The sequence below is a fragment of the Macaca fascicularis genome, chromosome 10 (genome assembly GCF_037993035.2).
Source record: "Macaca fascicularis isolate 582-1 chromosome 10, T2T-MFA8v1.1".
Classification (NCBI taxonomy): Eukaryota; Metazoa; Chordata; class Mammalia; order Primates; family Cercopithecidae; genus Macaca; species Macaca fascicularis.
Genome location: NC_088384.1, coordinates 595848 through 619119, shown reverse-complemented (window position 1 = coordinate 619119; position 23272 = coordinate 595848). Strand labels below are relative to the sequence as shown.

The 23272-nt window shown below is 49.1% G+C and overlaps 1 long non-coding RNA gene across 1 annotated transcript; it reads left to right on the top strand.

Moving 5' to 3' along the window:
• The first annotated feature begins 484 nt into the window (after positions 1-484).
• Positions 485-23272, top strand: LOC135965383 (uncharacterized). Its single transcript, XR_010578260.2, has 3 exons — positions 485-2077; positions 14887-15069; positions 22946-23272. It is a non-coding gene; the product is annotated as an uncharacterized lncRNA (long non-coding RNA).

Genomic DNA, 23272 nt, shown 5'->3' with positions numbered 1-23272 from the left:
TTTATTGGTAGATCGACATCCATATGTGATTATAAGCAGCTCAAACATCAGCTCTTAGAAACAACCAGAAATGCTGTGGGCAAATCCCACCGAGCAGCAAATAACGGAACTGCACCCAACAACCCAGGTACCTCCCCTGAGGCATCTGGAACTTGAGGATTACGAGCAGCCTTTGGTTTCTGAGGCACCCGAGAGTGGGGACTCCAACTCCCCAAGTCCAGGAAGGCCTCAGCGATAAGGAAAACTGATCAAAAAGTCATCCCTGCCGGCCCCCTGCAATGGGTTCCCCCCTGCCGGCCCTCAGCCACGTGCTTACAGATCTCACTTCCTCTCTGTCCCGCAAAGCCTGACTCCTGATTCCAGCCCTGCTGCTTACTGGGATGTGGCCATGGACGTCAACTGCACCTGCAAGGGGAGAAGCCTGTCAGGATACAGGATCCTGGCCATCCTGGCAGCGCTCAAGCTGATACTGTAACTTGGTAGCGAGTTACTTAATGCAAAGGTTTAACTTTGAAAAATTTAGATGTGTGTATTCTAACGGAAATTCTGAATGTAGAACACAGGCCACACCCTCACACAGATGTTGTCTGGCCAGCACTCTTTTGTTTGTCTTTTCAATAGACATTTTTAAAAGCAGTTTTTGGTTCATAGCAAAATCAAGAGGAAAGTACAGAGAGTCCTCACCTATCTCCTTTCCCAGCACAGGCACAGCCTCCATCATTCTCCTGCCCTCACCAGACCAGCATGTCTCTACGACCGACAGACCCGCATCAACACGGCACCACCACCCACAGTTCACAGCTCACACGAGGACTCGGCCTGCTGCTGCTCACTCTGTGGGTTTCACAGACGTGGAACGGCATGCATCCCCCATGAAAGCCCCACCTGGAGTTGTTTCCCACCTTCCATATCCCCTATGCTCCTCCCATTCATCTCTCCCTTCCCCAGCCCCTGGCAGCCACTGACTGTTTGACTGTCTCCACAGCTTTGCCTTTTCCAGACTGTGCTGTGGTTGGACTCAGACAGCAGGCAGCCTTTCCAGATTGGAGTCTCACTTAGCAACATGCATTTAAGATCCTTCCTTGTCTTCATGGCTTAGGGGTCCAGTTCTTTTTAGTGCTGAATAATATCCCAGTATCTGACATACCACAGTTTATCCATTCACCTGCTGAAGGGCATCTCGGTTGCTTTCTAGTTTTGGCAATTATAAAGCTGCTGTCAACGTCTGTGTGCACATTTCCGCATGGAAGTAAACTTTCAGCTCCTCCGAGTAAACGTCCAGGACTGTGATTGCTCCTGTGGTCGGAGAGCTTAGTTCCACGGAAAACCGCCACGCTGCCTCCTACAGCAGCTGCCCCACTTCCCCCAGTGATGAGTGAGGGTCCTGATGCCCACACAGCCACCAGCACGCGGCAGTGTCGGAGTTCGGGTTTTGGCCAGGCCGATGGGTGCACAGTGACGCCTCACCCTATGACATACGACGCGGGTCATGTTTCCACGTGTAGATTTGCCATCTGTGTATCTTCTTTGTTGGGGTATCTGTCCAGGTCTTTGGTCCATTTTTAATCAGGTTGTTCATTTTCTTGTTGAGTTTTGAGAGTTCCTTGCACGGTTTGGATAACAGCCTTTCTCAGATGAGTCTTTTACAGATGCGTTCTCCCCGTCTGTGGCCTCCCCTCTCATGCTCCTGAGACACTGTTTTTTATTTTAAAAAACACTTCAGACAGAAGATGGACCTCCCAGCCCACCACGGTTCTCAGTTTGGCCGTGGTCACCACCCTCCCAGCCCTGGTTCCCACCTTTCCACGATCTGCTGGTCCTATGGGTGTCAACCCATACTAAGTCCCTAACATATCTCCAATGATGGCAACGTCAAAGCCGGCAGTTTGCAGGTAGAAAGGAGCTGATGGAGGCCGGAGCAGAGTGTGAAGGCCAGCGGATTCATCCCTCGGGGACCGGCAGGCCTCTCAGATATCCTCCTGGGTCACCTCCCAAATGAAGTACCTGCTTTGGCCATGGGCAGGAAGCAGGACCTGGCCCAGATCTCAGCATATTTGACCTGGCACGGCATTTACAGGTGAGCCTCCATAACCGGAAACTCGACTCTCTGGGGAGAATGCATTTTCATTATCAAGGCTTTTAGGCTTTTAATTAAGAAACCAAAGAGCAGTGACTGGAGTGAGGATGCAGGGACTCTGGGTGACCCACACGCTCGTTTCCACCTGGCACGAAGGACCCTGGAGTGAGGGTGCAGTGCCTGCTCTGAGTCACCAGCACACTCATCATTTCTACATAAAGAACCCTGTGAGCCTGTCCCAGGACTTTTTAGCCTAGACCTAAAAATTCACAGCTCAGGAAACCTTCATCATTTTAGGAACCTGAGGGGTGGGCCAGGGGGATCTCACAGAGTGAGGTGCTGTCTATGGGGTCAGCAAAGTACAGCTGGGGCTTCCCGCAAGCACTTCAGCGAGGCCGTGCACTGGCCCGAGGCTGGTTCCGCCTCCTATCCTCGGTTCTCATGCCCAACCGTGAGGGGAGTCCCCCGCTTCAGGAGCGGTCCCTGGCTCCAGGCCCTAACATCCATGTCCAGGCCCCTGGTAGGGCAGCTTCTACCCCAGGGAGGCTGGGACTGGAGACAGCTTGGAGCTCTAGGCAATCCTGGCAACCACACGCTTCCCGAAGTGGCTGCAGACAAACTCCTGCTTCCAAAACCTGGCACGGGCTGTGTGAGGCCTGGAACGCGGGAGGCGCGATTACCCTCTCATGGTTATCAAGTCAAGTCATAGTCTCTTAGACCTATGTGTGACTGGAAGTATACACATTATGGAAGTGTATATAAATGTGAATACAGACACGCTTATTTTCCTTTTATATACCTTACATATATGTGTATACGTGCATATGTATAAAACATGGAAGAAAAAACCATACTTAAGATTTCAAATCTCAGTCACAAAGATCTCAGAAGCAAATTATTATTCTTAAATTCTAAACAAAGATGTAACATTTTACATTCTTACAAACAAAACGTTCTCTATTAGCATTTTATTTTAAAAACTAAGAATGCATTGCACTCTCTCAATTTCGATTTTTAACTCAGCTCACAAAGGCCCCTGTAGAAAGGCCTCCGTACCGCGGCAAGGATGGCGGTGGTCACACCTGTGGCCATTTATCCTCTCTACATCTAGCTCCTCTCCCTGAGGCAACACACCTCCGAAGTCACAGCCTGGCCTCCCAACTCTCCCCCGTCCCGGGCTTCTTGGCATGTTGCTCTGCTGCACACACCTCAGCAAATACTGCTGATTAGCCAGAATCGCCCAGAAATCTCTTAACCTTGATTCTGGCTGCTTTTGTAATTTGTAATATCTGTACTTCTGGTGTGATTTGAGAAACAACAAATTTTAAAATTAGAGAAGACGTGGTTTTTATTCTCTCCTTTCTACTTGCAACCTTGAAAATTCAAGTAGCAGCAAGGGTTTGTTGAAAGTAACTTCCACCAAAGAGAACCTATTACAAAGGTACTACAGAGTGTCAAATAAACACATAGATGTAAAATAGACATGCAGACACAGATATAAAATCCAATGGTTAAACCAAATTGAGAAATGCTTGCCAGTTTGATAGGACTTCTAAAACTTGACATAAATGTTGGCTGAGGGATACAAGATGTTATGAGATGAGTGAGATGCTTGGCCTAGAACCACAGGCTCTCTCCTCTTTACAGCAGAAAATCCATAAGGAAGTCAAATCTGAAAGAACCAGGTACCGTTGAACGGCATACTCAGCCATCCTTCCCCATTCCTGGGCCAGCTGCGGTGAGTGCAGCCAGTCGTTCACCAACATCCATCATCCATCCTCCAGGCCATGGCTACACTTTACTCCCAGGCTCCCTGTCATTATGTAGATTAGGTAAATCAGGGCCACTCTCACCTTAAGCCTCCCCCGCCAGCATGGCAATCACCCATTCCCAACCACGGCAAGGACAGCCGTGTCCCTGGGAACGCAGAGCAGGGGTCGGGAAGAAACCTGGATCTCTGAATACCTCATGGAGCAGTCACCAGCCTGGAACATCCTCCCTGACAGGTTTGCAAGACAGAAAAACTCCTTGGTTCCTCAAGCTACAATACTGCAGAGTCTCAGGTCACAGCATCCTTACCTACCCTCGTCAGGAACCGTTCATGCTCATCAAGACATGAGAACAAAACTGCAGTGGCACAGTCACACTCAATGCAGACCACCTGCTGCTCACATTCATCGTATTAACACCAAAAGGCCACCGTGGTGGATATCCTGGATGTGGACACTCGGCGGCTTTTTGCTGGAGATGTGCTTTGTGCATTTGTCGCACAACCATCTTGGCGTCAGGAGGGGCTGTGCAGATGGCAGCTGTGCACGTCACAGGGAGTCTCAACTCGCTGGACTCTCAGCCAGCTCCCACTATCAGTGCCCGCAGAGTCCTCTCCTCCGGGAGCACGTGCTTGGACGCCACAGTGGCCTGTGGATCCACACAACAGCACTGTGTGCCCCAGGAGCTTAGAAAGTACCACTGCATCAATGCCTCCACAGGTGAGGCCGGGGGCAGAAGCCAACCTCAAGCAGTTACGGTCCTCCGTGGGGCTGGCGTCCAGGCAGGAAGGCGGCTCAGCGGCTCTCCTCCCACTGTGGAACTTCCTAGATCCCCACATGAACAGAACCTAAATAACACGCAACGAACAACAGGAACGAGAACACGACCAACAGCTTCTGAGATGAACAAGCTGGGCTGATCATGAGACACCTGACGGGGACGGTGCCAGAGCCCCTCCCAGTGACCTGTGTGGACAGCGCTGCCAGCATCTCCCTAAAACCAGCCCAAGTCAAGTTAGACTTGAGGCTTTCCAGGACTGGGTAGATCCCTTCAATCCCACAGTCTGAACCTTCCAGGCCGTGTCTCATGGCCCTCATCTCACATATGGGAACCCGGACGCTGCACCATAGACGTGGCCCCAAGCCCTCGTTCCTTCTTCAACACCACACACCAGTACAGTGAACACTTAGGATCTGGGCATTCACATAAAATACTGCTTAACTAAAACTTCTGATTTAGAACATGTTTAATTCCTACTCACAGAGCTCAAAGTGTTCTGTCCTAGGAGGCGGTAGCTGTAACTAAGCATGAGAGAAGAAGGGATCAGAGTGGTGCCAAGTATTAAATATTCCTCTAAATCTATTCACCAGGTTGCCATGCTATTGTCACCTGCTTCATTTTCTGTCCTTAAAAGACAAAATAGTTACTTTTCAAAATAGACAACCTGTTTTACTGATGCTTAGCTATAAAGTGGCGAGCTACGTATCCAAAAGGGAGATATGGGAAAACAGAAAATGTCCACAAGCGATCGGGGTTGGGGGGCAGTTGCAGCAGCACCTGGCTCTGTTGCGTTGTGAGCCAGCCACGTGGGCTGGACAGCTCACTTAGCCACTGAAATTACATCATCTAAGATTTTGTTTCAGTTACTTTGATAAATTCTCCCTCTTGCTATGAAGAGTAAGGTTTGTTTTTTTTGTTTTTGTTTTTGTTTTTTTTGACTTGGAGTCTCGCTATGTCACCCAGTCCAGAGTGCAGTATTACAATCACGGCTCATCGCGGCCTTGACCTTCTGCCTTAAGCAATCCTCCCGCCTCAACCTTCCAAGTAGTTGGGACCCAAAGGCGAGTTTGATTTCTTTGCTAACGAATTCCTAATTCACCTCGCAGTGGGCCTGTCAAGGCCATATGCCCGGACATCCACCTTGCCGACCGTCCATGTGGTCTCTAAGGTGGATGCACTCCGGTTGCCTGGGCTCTGCACGCGATACTGAGTCTCCAAGTCTGCCGCTGTATAAGGGACTGACAGCCCCAAGCGTCTCGACGCGCCACCTTGAGCCGGGCTTTATTCCACAGGGCGACTCTGCTTCCCGTGATGAGATGCAGCACGTGAGCACAGATCAAAGGGTATCAGCAACTAACCCATTCCCCTGGTACTAAGCAGAGGACCAAGAGTTTAGTTCCTTACTTATTTGTTACGGGCTTGATTCAAAACAGCTTTCTGGAATCCTGGGGACAGACACCTCTAACTGGTGAGAATTCTGGCTTTAGTAACGGAAGGATCACCTAAAGCCCATTTTGTAACTGCTGTTCTCATCAGAATTTGAGGCCAAAGGGAAAAATAAAAGGGGGGCTAAGATCGTGACACCCCAGTTTGCACAAGGCCAACCAGCCTGCTTGAGGGGGTAAAAGGAATAGGATTTTTAAACTGCTGAGTTTTAAAAACATGGCTGTAGGCTGGGCGCACTGGCTCACGTCTATAAGCCCAGCACTTTGGGAGGCCGAGGTGGGAGGATTGCTTGAGGCCAGGAGTTCAAGACTGGCTTGAGTAACACGGCAATACCCTATCTCTTTAAAAAGAAAAAAAAAAAAAGTTATTAAAATAGTAATAAAAAGGTTAATACAATAAATTACTATGTCAACATGGCACCCCCTGCTGTCAGACGAGGTGCAATCTCTGTGGCTGTGAGGTCCGGAGAGAAATGTAACCGGCATCATAGGGAAGGTGGACCCCAAAGCCCCACAACATTACTCCTGTACAGTGTGTTAACCAGCATGAAGTCTCCTCCACAATCAGAAGCCTGGTGTAGAGGAACGCTGCCCACTGGACCTGGGTGGACTCCAGATGCCGATCGACCAGACAGCCCCACCCTGGGACCCTGCCGGCAGCCCCGACTGGACAGAATGGCCTCATGAGTGTCCTTTCCTGCCACAGGCTGCAGACCCTGAGCCAGTCCTGGCTGTGACTGAGGCTGCGCATAAACGTCTGCGCCCAACAGCTCACCTTTGTACATGACACGCCCAGTCCACCTCATTTCAAATGTTACACTTGCCCCAAGGCGAACATGGATGTTACAGCTTAACTCACTGCATGTGTGCTAGACTTTCCCTGTAAGTGTTCAGACATTGTACGAACCGGATGAACAAACCCCACTTTCCCTGTAAACGTTCAGACATTCCTTGAGCCCGATGAACACACACAGCCAACAAACCCCGGAACGTGTAATGCCGCGGCCTCCTCCCCTCCTGAGGGGCGTGTGCTTACAGCTCCCCCAAGACCACATTTCCCAAAGCACAGAGTGTTACTCTGAAAATAAAACCTCCTTTTTCCTTCCTCTCTACATCTCGTGGTCGTGTTAACAACTATTGCTACAAATGCAGAGAAACGGGGTATCATCCGTGCTGGTCACCGAATTCCTAGCACCAAAGCTTCAAGGCCCCCCAGTCTGAAGGAAGCTTCTATCACCCTAAAGCCAACTCTGGAGACGAAGGCCAAGCTGGGGAAAGGCTGTGTCTCTGCAAATCCACGCCACAGGGCCCTCTGCAGTTGTGTGTAACGAACTCTTGGTCTGTCCTGGGGTTTGGGGAAATCAGGATGCAAGCAGATACCGTACGCTCTGCCACGGGACCGTGAAGTCTGCGGAACCTCAGAGGAACACGGAGACAAATGGCTGCACGATTCTCACAGGCCGAGCCTCGATGGGCGCCCGTGTCAAGAACACAGACACGCCGGGAGGGGCAGCCGATGCAGGCAACGCCTGCAACTCCAGCAAGCAACAGCGTCTGAGTGTGGGGGTCTCTGGCCAGGCTCCACCACAACTGCCATATTCTGTGACAAAATTTTAAAAATAGGTTTTAACTAGTTATAACTCTAACTTGTTTTACACATAAACAGAACACAGGGTACCAACAGGCTCCAAAATACTTTGCCTAGAACCAAGTCTAGAATGCAGATGGATGCTGCTCCGAGTGTGAGGAGTCCCCTTGTAGTGCCATAAATCCTAGATCTAGGTGACTAAGTGCTCTTCCTAAACCAGACGGCACCATGAGGCTCTGAGGACACCCTCTGTCCCCAGGCCAGTCCATCAGCCCCGGCAGAAGCTTCTAGAGTAAGAGCCTGTGGATTTGTATTGGACGGATGTAAACCAGGCAAAGTCACAGGGGCTCGTCCTGGAAGCCTATCCATTTGCCCACTCATGCCGTGGAGAGCCCTGCCCCCAACTCCACACCCGCAATCACGCTCAACCACAAGAACTGGCTTCTAGGCCCTCAAGCTTCTCCCTCTCGACCCCGGACAGACGCTTCTCAAACCATGAGACCCAGAGTAGTCTTAACAGGTGGTCCCAGCAGAACTGGCCACTGCATTAATTGATATTTTGTGTGTGGGGGGGTGGTTGTTCTTCTGCCACTCAGGCACAGTGCACCATAAGTACAGTGGTGCTATCATGGTTCACTGCAGCCTCAACCTGCCAGGCTTGGGTCATCCTCCAGCCTTAGCTTCCCGAGTAGCTGTGACCACAGGTGTACATCACCTGTCCTATTTAATTTTTTGTAGAGTCAGGGTCTTGCTATGTTGCCCAGGCTGGTCTGGAATTCCTGGGCTCAAAAGTGAACTGCCCAACTCAGCCTCCCAAGGTGCTGGGATGACAGGTGTGAGCCACTATGCCCAGCCTAGAATTGGTTTTTCTTAAACCTGAGTTTGACACATGAACCCCACTTACATAGATATCAGCACACTCTCACAGCTCGAGAGTTTTCCTGAATCTCGATTCTGTCCATTCAAGGTCAATATCTAAGAAAGGGTCAGAACTGACCCTCCCTCCGTGAAGCCTAAGAGCAAATGCAGCAGCATCTCAGTGTATGAGGAGACAAAGTAAGAAGGGTGGAAAATACACACTGAAATTCTAGTGCTAGAATCATAATCACCAACACTTTAAGAGGGAATCTGCTTTCCAAAATATGTAGCTGTTGGATTAACTTCAAAGTCACCAGATTCCACAGGCAGTAGCTCACAGGGGCACAGCTTTCTAAGGCCGCACAGCCCGGGGCAGCGTAACAGCCTCAGGGCAAAGCAAACTAAACAAAGGCTTGGTTCTCTCAAGGACGAAGGTGCTCAAGTGTTTCCAGATATTCTTCTTCTTCTAAGTAAGTTAGATGCCTCCTACAACACTGTTTAGAGTGCCAGTGTATTCAGAAACATGAAGTTGAAAATACATCTCAGGACCCCAAAATCACTAAGGTAAAGGGACGTCAAGGTGAGGAAGAGCTTAGACCAAACCTGCCTCCCATGCTCTTCCTAACAGAGACAGCTACTGGGGGTGGGGGGAAAAGCCACGTACCTCCCTCACAACCGATCCACAAGGAAATTCCTCATGGACAGAGGACAGAACTCAAAGTCACCATCTGCACACGGAGATAAATGCGGATCTGACTGCTTCCTCTGGAAAGATGCACCAGAAATGCATTTGTCTGATCTACCTGTGACCTGGAAATCCCTCCCCGCTTCGAGCCGTCCATCCTTCCTAGACTGAACCAACGTACGTCTCACATGTATTGATGTCTCACGTCTCCCTAAAATGTGTAAGACCAAGTTGTGCCCCAAACACCTTGGACACATGTCCAGGACCTCCTGAGGCTGCCGCAGTGTGTCCTCAACCCCTCCTAAGGCTGTGTCTATAACCTTGGGAAAATGAACTCTCTATGGATCGAGGACTGTCGCAGAGATCCTTCTGGTTTACAGGAAGCATTCTCTCCTGCGAGTATATCAATGAAATCATGTGGAATTACAAAATGCCACTTTAGTAAAAGCCAAAGGAATTAGGGTTCTATGTGCTTCAAAAAAAAAAAAGTAACGTTCTATTTGTCAATGGACCATGAAGCCCACACCCCCTTTTGCAGTGAAGATGTCAAATGGGACGAGAGGCCCCTCCTGAGGATGCTACCCTCTGACCCCACTTCCCAGAGTCCAGTTTCCTGCTGCTCAGGGAACAGCAACCCCAGCTTCATGGGGCTCAGGCCTCCAAACCCAACTCCCACCCATGCTGGAGAATCACCCCAGGGACTAGCTAAGTGGCAGGTGCAACTCTCACCTCACCCCCTTAAAGGGGAAAAGGCACCTTCCCGCTCCTCTTCCTGCTGGTGGGAACAGGGGCAGGAGCTGGAGGATCAGGAGTCGGGCGGCAGAACGGAAGCAGCCTGGGTCCCTGCTAGTCAGAGTTGGCAAATGCCAACCATCCCCGACATTCACTTTGCAAATAAATCCTTCTCTTTTGTCAGGTCCCTGGTTATAAGTTTGCACCCATAACTTAAAAAAAAAAAAAAAACTCAGATAAAAAATCGGTGTTTGGCTGACAATATTTCAATTATCTTGGGGCCTTGGGTCAAATGATGGCAAAACAGGAAACTGAACGCTGTTATTCAGAAAACTACCTTCCAGCGCCGTCTACCCTCCCAGGCTGTCACCTTATGGTTGTTTGTCTGCTAGATGATTAACAATAACTGCTCTGAAAACCTAGGTGTACAGAACAGACAAGAAGTCAGCTCGGGTTGAGGGGAAGCAGGATAAGACCCCCTTCCCCGCAGGATGGTGGAAGAGAAGGAACCTTCAGCACCTGGGTTTTCAGGATGCTGGATCTCTGAGAGCATCTCTCACAGCTCAAGTACAGCCAGACACTCCTCTGACACAGCCTGTTCAGGCGAAGGTGGGCACCTGTCCTAGAGACCCACAGCCCTGTGCGGGGCTCAGCTGGAGCTGAACTTTCCTCCCTTGGTAAGAGTCAGGGCCAGGGGTGGGGAGAGGAGAGAAGCAGCAGGCCTGAGGGCCACTGTGGAAACTCCATGCCACGGTAACTCTCGTCTGATGTGCTCCGGCCAAAGCCACGCTTCTCGGAGGGAGTTTCCCTTCACACATCCGGAAATCATCAACATCTAGTCTCCCCACAGAACAAATCCTTCCCTAGGAGGCAGACGCTTGGCTGTAACACGGGGTAATGAGGGGCGCGCCTTCGTGCCCACTCTGTAGTGTTTCCTGTTACCTATTTTACCTTAAGCTACAAATGATTCCCGTTTACACGGGACACAGTGACACAGACAGCAAAACACATGAGATTCAGTGTGATCCCACACCCGTCACTGCTGACCTCAAGTGCTTTGTTCGTTTTGCGTCTAGAGTTTGTATTCTCTCCCGGGGTTCCAGGCCTGTGGATTCAACCAACCATAGATCAACATATTTTTTAATGTGTTTGTACTAAGCATTCAGACTTTATTATTCATTAAACAACTACTCGCATGGAATGTCCATGGTATAGCTGTTACGAGCAACCCTGACATGACTATCTGCAGGAGGATGTGCATATGTCATATGCAAACACGATGCCATTTTATTGCAGCGACCTCAACGCCCAAAGACCTTGGATTCCATAGGCAGTCCTGCAGCCCACCCCCATGGGCACTGTGGAATGGCTATAATAGAAAATATGGAGGTTTTAAACAGTTATGTACTAAATCTAATCTTTTGTTAAGAAATTAATGTGTATCACTTGTATTATTTGGAAGTCCTTCCTGGCCCAGAGACTTGACATGTTCTTATCTTTTTGTCCACGGATCTAGCCATTCCAGTAAGCTTGTTGAACACAAATCAATTTTACAATTAAATTCTTACAAGAATCACACTCAATCTGTAAGCTGCTTTGGTTTTTAAAGTGAAATAACCAATAGTTTTGCCAACCTGCTATATCATAGAATAACAGGATAAAGCAGCCCCATGGCCTGCAAAAACATGGGGTTTCAAAGCTAACCAGTATAAAACACGTTACAAACCCCTAAATATGAAAACGTTTTACACCAAAACAGATATTCCAGGAAAAAACAAGATGTTCAAAAAAGCCCTTTGCAGAAAAGCACTTTCCCCTTCATTTTTCACACGGTTTCCTGAAGCTTGTGTTTGGTGATGACCATGAACCAGAAGTAGCGTCCGCTGCAACTACTGTTACGGCAACACAGAATATTAAGGGGGAAAAAAAAAAAAAAAAAAAAAAAAGGCCGGGCGCGGTGGCTCAAGCCTGTAATCCCAGCACTTTGGGAGGCCAAGACGGGCGGATCACGAGGTCAGGAGATCGAGACCATCCTGGCTAACACGGTGAAACCCCATCTCTACTAAAAAATACAAAAAAAAAAAAAACAAAAAAACCTAACCGGGCGAGGTGGCGGGCGCCTGTAGTCCCAGCTACTCGGGAGGCTGAGGCAGGAGAATGGCGTAAACCCAGGAGGCGGAGCTTGCAGTGAGCTGAGATCCGGCCACTGCACCCCAGCCTGGGCGACAGAGCGAGACTCCCTCTCAAAAAAAAAAAAAAAAGGACACAGCATATTTCCTATTGATGAGAACAGGTAGAGTGTTATAAAATGAGTGTGTCCTAAAGTCAACAATGTTCAAATTCTAGGTCTCCCACAGACACTAGACGGTAACCGCCAAAGCTTATGTACCTGGCAACGTTCAAGGAGACCAAGTTCAGAGCTGTCACAATGCAGCACCATCCTCACGCGATTATCTCAGGCAGGTTTGAGGGCAAGTGCCCCCGTCACAGTGGGAAAGCTGCCCAGCCCAGCACTTCCTGAGATCACAGACCTTCGCCTTCCCACGTCTTCAATAGTTCCTTTACACCGGGAACCACACAACAAAACCTAAAACACTTCCTCAAATCTCAAGACAGTCTTTAGAGCTCTTTTCCTTGCCCCTTCTCTTACTGAAAAAGCTTATTTTGTAAGCAACCTGTAGTGCTTACCAGAGCTGGGGCGGGAGGAGAGCTAGTGTTTGGTAGACCGAGTTTCAAGCGTGGGGAGACCAGAAAGTTCTGGAGATGGATGGCGGTGATCGCAGCACGACAGTGTGAACACACTTAATGCCACAAAACCATACACTTAAAAATAGAGTGCTGTGTAACTTTACCACAATCAAAAAACTGAGAAAAGTCATCTATAATTACTGTCTCCAATATCTTCCATCCTGTAAGTTACATTTGCTTTCGGCAATCCTCAGAGCAATCATGAAAAACTAATACCCTGTTGTCTCTGAAACGCAAAGTCGTTCAAGGGCTTTGGTTATAGGAAAGTAGCTGGAAAGCAAAGCGTCCGTTAGGCACAGCAGCCGTGATAGGACAAACACACGGTAGGAAGGTGGTGGTCATGCTACACACAGATGGGAAGGGTGTGGGGAGCCACAACACCTGATGCTTGGGAGGCACCTGGGCAGGAGCTGAGAATGTACCAAACACGTTCGATCATGCAACATTCACGGACCCCGAGTCCAGCCACCACCGCTGACATCCACTGTGGCTGGGGTGTCCTCCCAGCCTGTGATGGCTCGCTCCTTCGGTTAACTGCCTTGAATCTACTGGTTCCTCTCCTCATGGGCCTCTTTCCTGTCGTCTTCCTGTCATTTTTCTGTCAGCAAACACATTTCCTGTCATTTTCCTGAACTGACATGACATTTCCTGTCATTTTCCTGAACTGACATGACATTTCCTGTCATTTTCCTGAACTGACATGTCATTTCCTGTCATTTTCCTGTCAGCAAGCACATGCGTCCAGCCTGACCTTGTTGATGTGCTCTAGCGGCCCTGGACTCGAGCCGCACTGTTCCATCAGTGTGGCATTCGCGAGTTACCTCCTGGGAAATGCCAGGTGATGGTAACATCAACCAGGAGGCACAGCTGAGAAGCAGAACGCATGGTGCAGTGCCCAGAACGTCACGTCCTTGAACAGACGCTCCGTATCTTCTCCTCTCCTGCCAGAGCTTCACTGTAGGAAGGCGGCCATTCCTCCAGTGCTGCTACTTCCAACACCGGGGAAAGCAAGCTTCAGAAATGAACGGTGTCAAAGAGGGAGGACCCACCAGCAGGGCTATCGGCAGCCAGACAACCGCAGCCCCAGCATTCCCCAGCCACCATGACTGACAGCCCAGGCTCCAGAAATGCACGGCTTCAACCTTAGGAGTAAAAACCCTCCCAATCCAACTATTATTTTCAACAATGGGATTGAGGAATGAGGTGTTCTAACCCTGCCTCTCTCGACAGCACAGATCATCAGATCCCAGTTCTTATAGGATTGGGGAGTGGGGTGGGGTGGGGTGGTTCCTAACCCTGCCCGCCTTCATAGAAAAGAACTTGGATATGATGACCTGTGCTAGATTAGCACTTTGCTTCTGCCATATGCAGTCATCCTCAGCACCAGGAAAAGTCAGAATCGTTGAGTGATGACACCAATACCAACACACGCCGTTCTGCGGCTCTGGTAACTGGCTGCACAGATACAACCCGATAGTGGTGAGGTCTAAAGACATCACCAGTCTTCCCAAGGATTGTGTTCCTGAATATTTTGCGTTTGGAATAACGGTCTTCTTTGCCAGGGCTGAGCCATGCTTCCCTCTCGCCTGTCCTCTGCCTTCACCAGCTTCGTGTGCGCTTCCGGACAAGTGTTTGTGCAGGTGCTATCACTTATTTTCACAGCGAGAATATACACAGACACCACACAGAAATGGGCAACCCCGTTAGGAGCTGTGCAGGGAGATCTAACTCATCCCATGTGCCAAATTCCTGTTGCCATGGAAATTAAAACTAACTAAACTAACGTTGCTATGATCTCATCTCTTACTGTACCACTAAAGATCATCTGGGTAAGAGGAATGTGCCTCTGCATAGCATTCAGCTCACATTTACATGTCGGTTTTTCCTGAATATGGTTATGTGAGATAGAAATCAGTAAGATGGGGTGTAACATACAGTATAGGATCGTTGTGTCTCCTAGCCTCAAACACTTCAAGATCCTCAGAAAATGAAGTTTAACTCTGGGGACGTGAGTTACATAGTAACTTGTTTTGGATACTATCATATCAACACCAAATAACTTCTTGAATTCCTTTTTAAATTGAAAAGCAATTTACAAAGCACAAAAGCCCCAATATTAAAGAATACAATTCAGTCTTTTTAGCATATTCTAAAAGCTGCACATCAACCACTAGTATGTAATTCCGGGACTTTTTCACCACAGGCTAAAGAAACCTTGAACCCATTAAGAGTCAGCACCTGGCTCCTTCCTTCTACCAGCGCCTGGCAATCACCAGCCAACTTCCTTTTCTCTGGATTTGCCCATTCTGGACACCTGTTGTGAGGAGAATCGTACAGTGCATGACCTTTGGTGTGACCTTCGGTGCTGACATCTTTCACGTCTAAGGTGAGTGGAATCTCAGTGAGTGACCGGTTGACAGACACCTGGACTGTTTCTACTACTATGAATAATGCTGCTGTGAAGATTCAGGCATGACATACTTTTTGGAAAAATGTTTTCAGTTTTCTTGAGCATATGGCTAGGAGTGAAATTGCTGGGTCGTACGGTGATTTCATGCTTTTCTGAGGAACTGTCAGACTTTTCCAAATCAACTGCACCATTTTACTTCCCCTCCCACTAGCAATATATCAAGATTTCAGTTTTCCCCAATTCACCAACATGTCACTGTCCAATACTGGGGTTTTACCCACCCATCACGGTGGTTGTGAAGTGTTATTTCACGGTGGTTTTGATTTCCATTTCTAAGATGACGAATTCTGCTAAACATCTCATGTGCTTTTTAAGGCATTTATATGTCTTTCTTTGGAGAGTGTCTATTCAAATCCTTTGTCCATTTTTAAATTGGATTTTTATTGAGTTTTTGAATATATTCTTGATATCAGGTCCTTATCGTGATAATGTATCCTGTTCTGTGGGTTGTCATTTTACTTTAATAGTATCCTCTGAATTGAACATTTTTAATTTTGATACCGTCTTTTTCCCTTCAGTTGCTTGTTATAGCTCTAGACGTCTCAGCCAAGGAAACATTGCCTAATCCAACCTAACAGTTTCTCCAGGATTCTCCCCTAAAGGTGTTATGAGCTGAACTGTCCCCCTCCCCCAAGATTCCATGTTAAAGTCACAACCCCAGAAACCCAAAATGTCACTGTATTTACATACAGGGCCTTTAACTTGGCAATTTAGGTCCCATAAGATCTTAAAAGTAGGCCCTGATCCAGTATGACTGGTGTTCTTTTAAGAGAATTTAGACACAGTCCTCAGTGCTGCATACACGTAAGAGAAACCTGTGAGGACACAGAGAAGAAGCGGTCTACACAGCATGGGGTGAGGCCCCAGAGAATCCAACCCTGCCCTCACCTTGATCCTAGGCTTCCAGTCTCCAGAAAAAAGGAAATAAGATGCTATTGTCTAAGTCGCACGGTCTGTGGTGTCCGTTATGGTACCCAGCAGACTGACAGAATGGGTCTCAGTCAGCTCCTTACATTGGAACCATGTTGAGCTTTGCGTGTAGGGTGAGGAAGGGTCCAGTCCATCCTTTTCTATGTGGATACCCCAGTTGTCCCAGCACCATTGAGTTGTGAAAGGAAAAAAGTAAAGCAACCCTTGCTGTCCTCTCTCCATCAATAGATTAGAAGATACACTGAAGAATCATGGACAATTTTGTTGGTTTAAGCCAGTGGTTTTCAAACTTTTGGGTCTCAGGAACCCTTTGCACTTTATTAAAGAGCACAAAAAAGCTTTCTCATCAGGCCGGGAGTGGTGGCTGCTCATGCCTGTAATCCCAGCACTTTGGGAGGCAGAGACAGGTGGATCACTTGAGGTCAGGAGTTCGAGACCGGCCTGGCCAACATGGTGAAACACCGTCTCTACTAAAATACAAAAATTAGCCTGGCATGGTGCCGAACACCTGTAGTACCAGCTACTAGGGAGGCTGAGGCAGGAGAATCGCTTGAACTCAGGAGGCAGAGGTTGAAGTGAGCTGAGGTCACACCACCGTACTCCGGCCTGCGTGGTAGAGCAAGACTCCGTCTCAAAAAAAAAAAAAAAAAAAAAGAACATAATTTAGTTTCTTTTTCAAGGATAAAGTCATTACATCTTAACACAGTCTTAAAGAAGAAACCATTTTCCAAAATAAGCAGCAGCGTGGCAACAGTTTGTGCTGCTGTGAAAACACCTAACATCTCTGCACCTCAGACAGCAGGATTCTCATGCCTGCATCTGCGTTCAGTGGGCTGCAGAGCCATGGCTGAAGTTTATGAAGAAAGTCCGACCCCATACTGATATACAATTAGGAAGCAGTATTTTCATTGTGTTTTCAGATCATTTTAGGTATTCTCTGCTGCCAAATGTAACAAGTGGCACTTCCGTACAGGCTGTCTGCAACACAGAGTCTGTGCTCTGGTCGACGGGCCTTTCTGCCCCAATTCCTTCTAAGTCGACTGGTCCGTCTTGCACTTGAATGGCTTTTACCAGCACACGATTTTGTAATCACACATTGGTTAGAAAATACTGGTTCAGAGTTATGAGCGGCTTCCACATTTCATTATATGTCCAAAAAAAAAAAAAAAAAAAAAAAAAAAAACCCACATCAGTATCACCATTGATCACATGAGAAAGTGGTGGACACAAGATTTTTATGTTTTAATATTCGCTGGAAAGCTCAAATGTCTATCATTGGGAAAAATGTAAGGTACTTTCCTTGAGATGAAAGTCATTTTGTTCATTTTTCAGGCCACACCTGCAAATACCTCCATCTGAAGTGGCATCTTTTGTAAGTCATTCTTTATATAAAGGCGGCCGTTAGTGGAACAAGTGGTTCTGCAGGTTCATAGTTCAGAGGCACCAGTGCTCTCCCAAGAGATAACCATAAAATCCGCAGAAGACGCACCTGTGCGCACTTCCTGTTTCTCACTCAGAACATTCCAGAAGGAACCCTGAATCCCAATGCCACAGCGGGACTGAAGTTTGCTCTCACCCACACAATAAACCCAGGGAGCTCCCCCAGCCCCCACCCCGAGGCCACAGCCTTGGTCCTCTATCTGGTCTAGGGGGGCTCCTGCAGCTCCAGCCTAACAGGGAACAGAAGGCACCCACATGTCCCAAAGCCCTCCCAAGGCCCAGCGAGCACTTCTGCTTATGTGCCAGCCAAGTGCGTTTGACAATTCTACAGCCAGCTGTACGGCAGGTAGCGAGGTACCCAGCAAATACTCAGGGCTCACGTTACTAAGGAAGGTGCACAGCGAGGTACCCAGCAAGTACTCAAGGCTCACGTTATGGAGGAGGAAACCAGGCAGATAGTGAGGTACCCAGCAGGGTTCACGTTACCCAGGAGGAAAGGAGGGTAGAGACAAGGGGGCTGGAACAGTCTGTCATAAGCTTTAGCATTTACAAGGCTCGCTGAAGATTATCTGATTTGATCGTCACAACAGCTCACAAGATAGGCAGAGGCAAGACTATTTTCACTTCATAAAAAGAGATCCCGAGAACTGATGATGACCACGTGCTCTTCCCACAGGCTCCCAGAAATCCTCCTCAAATCATCTCTCAGTTGTATACATGTGATAATATCTCAGTCACGTCCCCTCTCTGCAGGGGAATTTTACTGCCGCCCTGCTGTTCCTTCGCACCCCTGCCCTCTCCTGCATTTCAGCCATGCCCACCATCCATGGGGAGTCTGCACCACCCCACCCCCGCTGCTGCTGATGGCTTGGGTCACGCTTACCTTTCATTTCCACCTACAGGGACCTGTTCTTCCTTCAAATGCAGCTCAAACTCACTCATTGTGTGAAGCCTTTCTGTCATGTGTAAAATCAGTCTGTGGAATGCTTCATTTAGGAGGTGCTTATGTTGCCTCATTGGCTGTGATCAGGACCAAATTCTGAGCAAACCAGGTGGTCCCCTCTCCCCATCTCTGCTCCAGTGCACTTAAAACAAGGATTCCTGGAAGCATCTTTTTAGTCCAATTCATGCATGAGTCTGCCCCACACACTGCAGAAAAGCCCTGGTGGTCGGTGGTCAGGGCTCAGGGCCCCCCAGGTAGGTAAGGAGAGCTTAGTGCCCTCTCTGGAGTTGTCGCTCAGAGACCCACGGCTGGAAGGGAAGAAACTTGCATCCTGTGAAACATCTAGGCCCCGAGACCCACTCAGGAGTGGAAAACGGGGAAGGAGCCTTGAACAGACCCTCGGGAGGGCAGACAGTGGGAGCCACGGAGGCCACCAGGAAGGAGGGAGGCAGGCAGTGAGGCCACAGGTGATGTGGCCGGGAGGGAGGTGTTGTGACCAGAGGTGAGGTGGTGGGCGGATGACACGGCGTGGTGTGGGGAGGAGATGTGGCCAGGGCAATGTGGCCAGGGAAGAAGACACAGCTGGAAGGAAGTGACAAGAGGGGTCTCCAGGCCCCAGACTGTGCCTGATTTATAGATGACATTTTACTTAAGATGTTATATCTAACTTTAAAGAAAAGTAGCAATTTCGACCCTTGTGTACATTTAAAGCACGGTACAAATTGAGCACATTTCCCAAACCAAAGAACAGGGCATTGAAGAAAAAATTCATTTAAGATCAGAAATAAAGAGATCCTACAGCTCTTCCAGTCCAATCCCCACCCTAACGTGAATGGGGGGAAAAGGAAGTAGATTCTAGTCAGTCAGCATTAAAGGCAAAACCAATCCACTTTACTTTCTAGACAGAAAACAAGAAGCTCATCAAGGAATCCCTACAAACAGTACCTTTAGTAGTTCCCGAAATGCAAAATTCACCTTCAAATTAAATCAACTGCTAAGTGTGTATAGAGTAATTTTTTTCATTATTGCCTTCCTCATCTGCAGGGGCTTTTTTAGACCTTGTTTCCCCTTAATTGCCTCCAACACCCAGGAAATTTAAACCCCACAAGTAAACTGTGTCTCGATTCATGCCCAGCGTCCTTTGGAGCAGACAGTCCGTTGCTCTAAGACGTTCTTGTCACCTAAGCACCGAGTACAGCCTGAGAACGCACAACACGCACTCACACAAACTCAGACAGTCAACAGGTGAGATACGGCACATGAGGAGGAAGACAAGATAAATGAGCTTCACTGACACCCCAGATCCGACAAGAAATGACACACGCAGCCTGCTCTGGTGCAGGTGACTCCTGGAAAACAGCCAAGGACAGCATTTGGAGAAGCAGCACCGCAGGCCAGGAGGGTCTGGGGGCTTAAGAAGGGAGGGGCGCCCCGACCAGGTACTGGGGCTTCAGAGGGGATTGGTGCCCCGATCACTTCCTGGGGGCTTCAGAGGCAAGGGGTACCCTGACCACGTGCTGGGACTTCAGACGAGAAGGCACCCCGACCGGGTCCTGGGGGCAGCAGGACAAGCCCAGGGTTCCGTCGTCACTTTTCACTCCCTACTCCCGAATCTCGCCCTGAAGTTGCAGCCAGTCCAGGTATTCATTTACCCATAAAATTAAGTATCTGTGAGTAACACAAGTCACTAATCCACACAGATCTGAGTCTACAGATACCTCCCAGAGACGCCACCATCCCTTCTGGTAGAAGAACAGCCCAGGGGCCCACGCTGCTAGGAAGGGAGACTGTCTCCAGCCTGACGCTGCAGAGTCCTCAACACAAAGTCTACCTCTGGAACCATGCCGTCTCCTACAGAGGCAACTAGGGGCATGTAGGGTTTTTTAAAATCTTTTTTTTTTCTTAAGACAGAGTCTCCCTCTGTCACCCAGGCTGGAGTGCAGTGGCTCGATCTCGGCTTGCTGCAACCTCTGCCTCTCGAGTTCAAGTGATTCTTCTGCCTCGGCCTCCCGAGTAGCTGGAATTACAGGCGCCTGTCACCGCGCCTGACTATTTTATTTCTATTTTTAAGTACAGATGGGATTTCACCTTGTTGGCCAGGCTGGTCTTGAACACCTGACCTCACATGATCCACCCGCCTCGACCTCCCAAACTGCTGGGAATACACGCATGAGCCACGGTGCCCGTCCCATATAGCTATTTAAATTTGACTAAAATTAAATAAAATTAGAAGTTCTCATTTACACTTCAAGCATTCAGTTACCCACAGGCGGCCACTGACCAGAGGCTGGTAGAGATGTCACACTCCACACTGCAGAAGGATCTAGGGACGAAATGGCTCTAAGATCATCTCAGAATCTTTATGTTGAAGCTACTGAAGTTTTACTCTGATTATTATAGACATCAGCATTCTCCCACTTAAAAATATCAGTGCTATTGCAATGATCAGATCTGTGACTTCCCATCAGCTCTTCTCTTCCTGGATAGATAACTGTAGAGCATCTGCACTCTGCCTCCACACTAAGGGGTAGTAGAAGGCTCCGTGTAAAATCAGGGGGAGAAAAAAAAAATGAATCCCTAGTCCGCCTCCCCCCCTACGATTTTGTGAAACTCCTCTTAATATGCAGAATAACTGCCAGAGTTGCAATAAAGAAGCATCCCTTGACCAGGAAGCAGCAGGGAAGCAAGAGGAGGGAGATGCGAAGACCCTCCGTTCCCTCTGGGACCCCAGGCCCAGCCAGGACTGAGAAGGGCCGCACAGCCCGGCAGACCCGCACACCTGATGCGAACCATACACTCGGCTTCCCTGGGCCTTGGTCCCCTGCTCTGCCCTCACTGGCCACTGTGGCTCTGGGTAGAGGCAGCTCCCTGAGCCCCAACACCCACAGCCAGTCCCCTCCTTGCAGGTCTCAGCTGTGCTCTCACTGCCTCCCTGACGCTTCTCATCATCCGCGTACCATGTCCACTCTACCCCACAGCCCTTGCTACCGCCCACCCCACCACGGAGCCAAGCACACAGCAGGTGCCCAAGACGCCCCAGTGGGCGGGCATGCCAGCGTAGGGCTTGGAGTTCCAAGGGCCTCGTCCCGCATCACACCACAAACGCCACGGAGGCTGTGGAAGGGGTCCAGGTTTCAGGCCTGTACTCAGCTTCTCCTGGCCCCCGAGGCCAAGAACCTAGCAAGGGAGCGCAGCCGGAAGCAGGGTCCCAAACCCCCTTCATGCTCCTCAAGAGGAAGGGGGCTTCGGGGCACAACCCCACGAGCGTCTTCCTCCTGCCAGGCTGCCTGTCACAGCCCCGACACCTTCACAGCAGGGAAACCCACTCCTGTGAGGAGAAAACCACCAAGTACAACAGGAGCCACGTCCCCCGCAGCGTCTGCTGAGCCCAATAGCGACAGCAGCAGCCGGGGCCCCACTCAGCACACACCGACTCGGAACCCGCCACGCACACCACAAGGCCGACCATCTTGAAGCTCAGCTTCCACTCGTCAGGGCCCTCTTCCAGGAGAGCTCGGCATGTCTATCTTCCCTGGGATCACAGAAATGAGTGGGACCCAACCCCGAGTGTGCACAAAGTTAAGCTCCCACTAGCTGTGCAGACAACCTCCCTAGCCCTGGACTGAGAAGGGGCCAAGCGCAAACAGCCATATTTTGCCCGCACAGGTACGGAATTCAGTCAGCTCTCTCAATGAAGTCGTGACAGGTCAACTCCAGGCTCCTCAGTGCTCTGGGGTTCACCTCGGGCCACTGCACCTTTGAAACGTGGCTGTGGACTCCTCTAGGGTGCTCACTTTCACGGCCCATTTCATTCAGACACTGCAGGCCCCTACCGTGATGTCAATACCCAGGACACCCCTGCTGGCATCCTCTGAGATGCTGCTGCAGCTGCAGCTGCAGCTGCTGTGATCTGAGAACAGCCATGCACAGGCATCAAAGGGAGGACTTCTCAAGTCTCCTCCAGGGGCAGTGACTACCGCTTTGAAAGACGTTGCACTGAATCCTGGGTGAGCCTGGCTTGGTCCGTAATCTAATCCGGGTTGCTGGGGAGACACACTCTGTTGTAATTGACAGAGGCTGTGGGTGGCAGCTCTACCAAGACTGATAATTGCAACTAGTCTGAGATTTACTATCCATACTTTCTATTTGATGTTTCAAAGGAAAGCATCGTGAAGTTCCAGTAGCAAGGAATTTTCTACAATCTATCACATTAAGATACAGCAGAAATGTAGCTAAAATGTTCATAGGGTCTATGCAGAGGAAGAGATGGGTCTATTTCAGGAAAAGTGCTTGCTGGCTTTTTAGAAACATAGTGAAATCCCTGACAAGTAAAAGGTTGTTTATACTTTTTCTTTGGAACAGAGGGAAAGTTCTTTCTTATTATTTGAATACATTAACTATATTTAAGTGTTCTGGTAGACTGAGTATTAAATACTCAGGAAGTAATTCTGTTCGGTCTATTTCATTCTTTAAATGTAGCTTTCAAAAACTGACAAATACCTGGCCGGGTGCAGTGGCTCACGCCTGTAATCCCAGCACTTTGGGAGGCCGAGGCTGGTGGATCACGAGGTCAGGAGATTGAGACCATCCTGGCTAACACGGTGAAGCCCTGACTCTACTAAAAACGCAAAAAATTAGCCTGGTGTGTTGGCGGACACCTGTGGCCCCAGCTACTCGAGAGACTGAGGCAGGAGAATGGCGTGAACCTGGGAGGTGGAGCTTGCACTGAGCCGAGATCACACCACTGCACTCCAGCCTGGGCGACAGAGCAAGACTCCATCTCAAAAAAGAAAAAATAAATAAAAA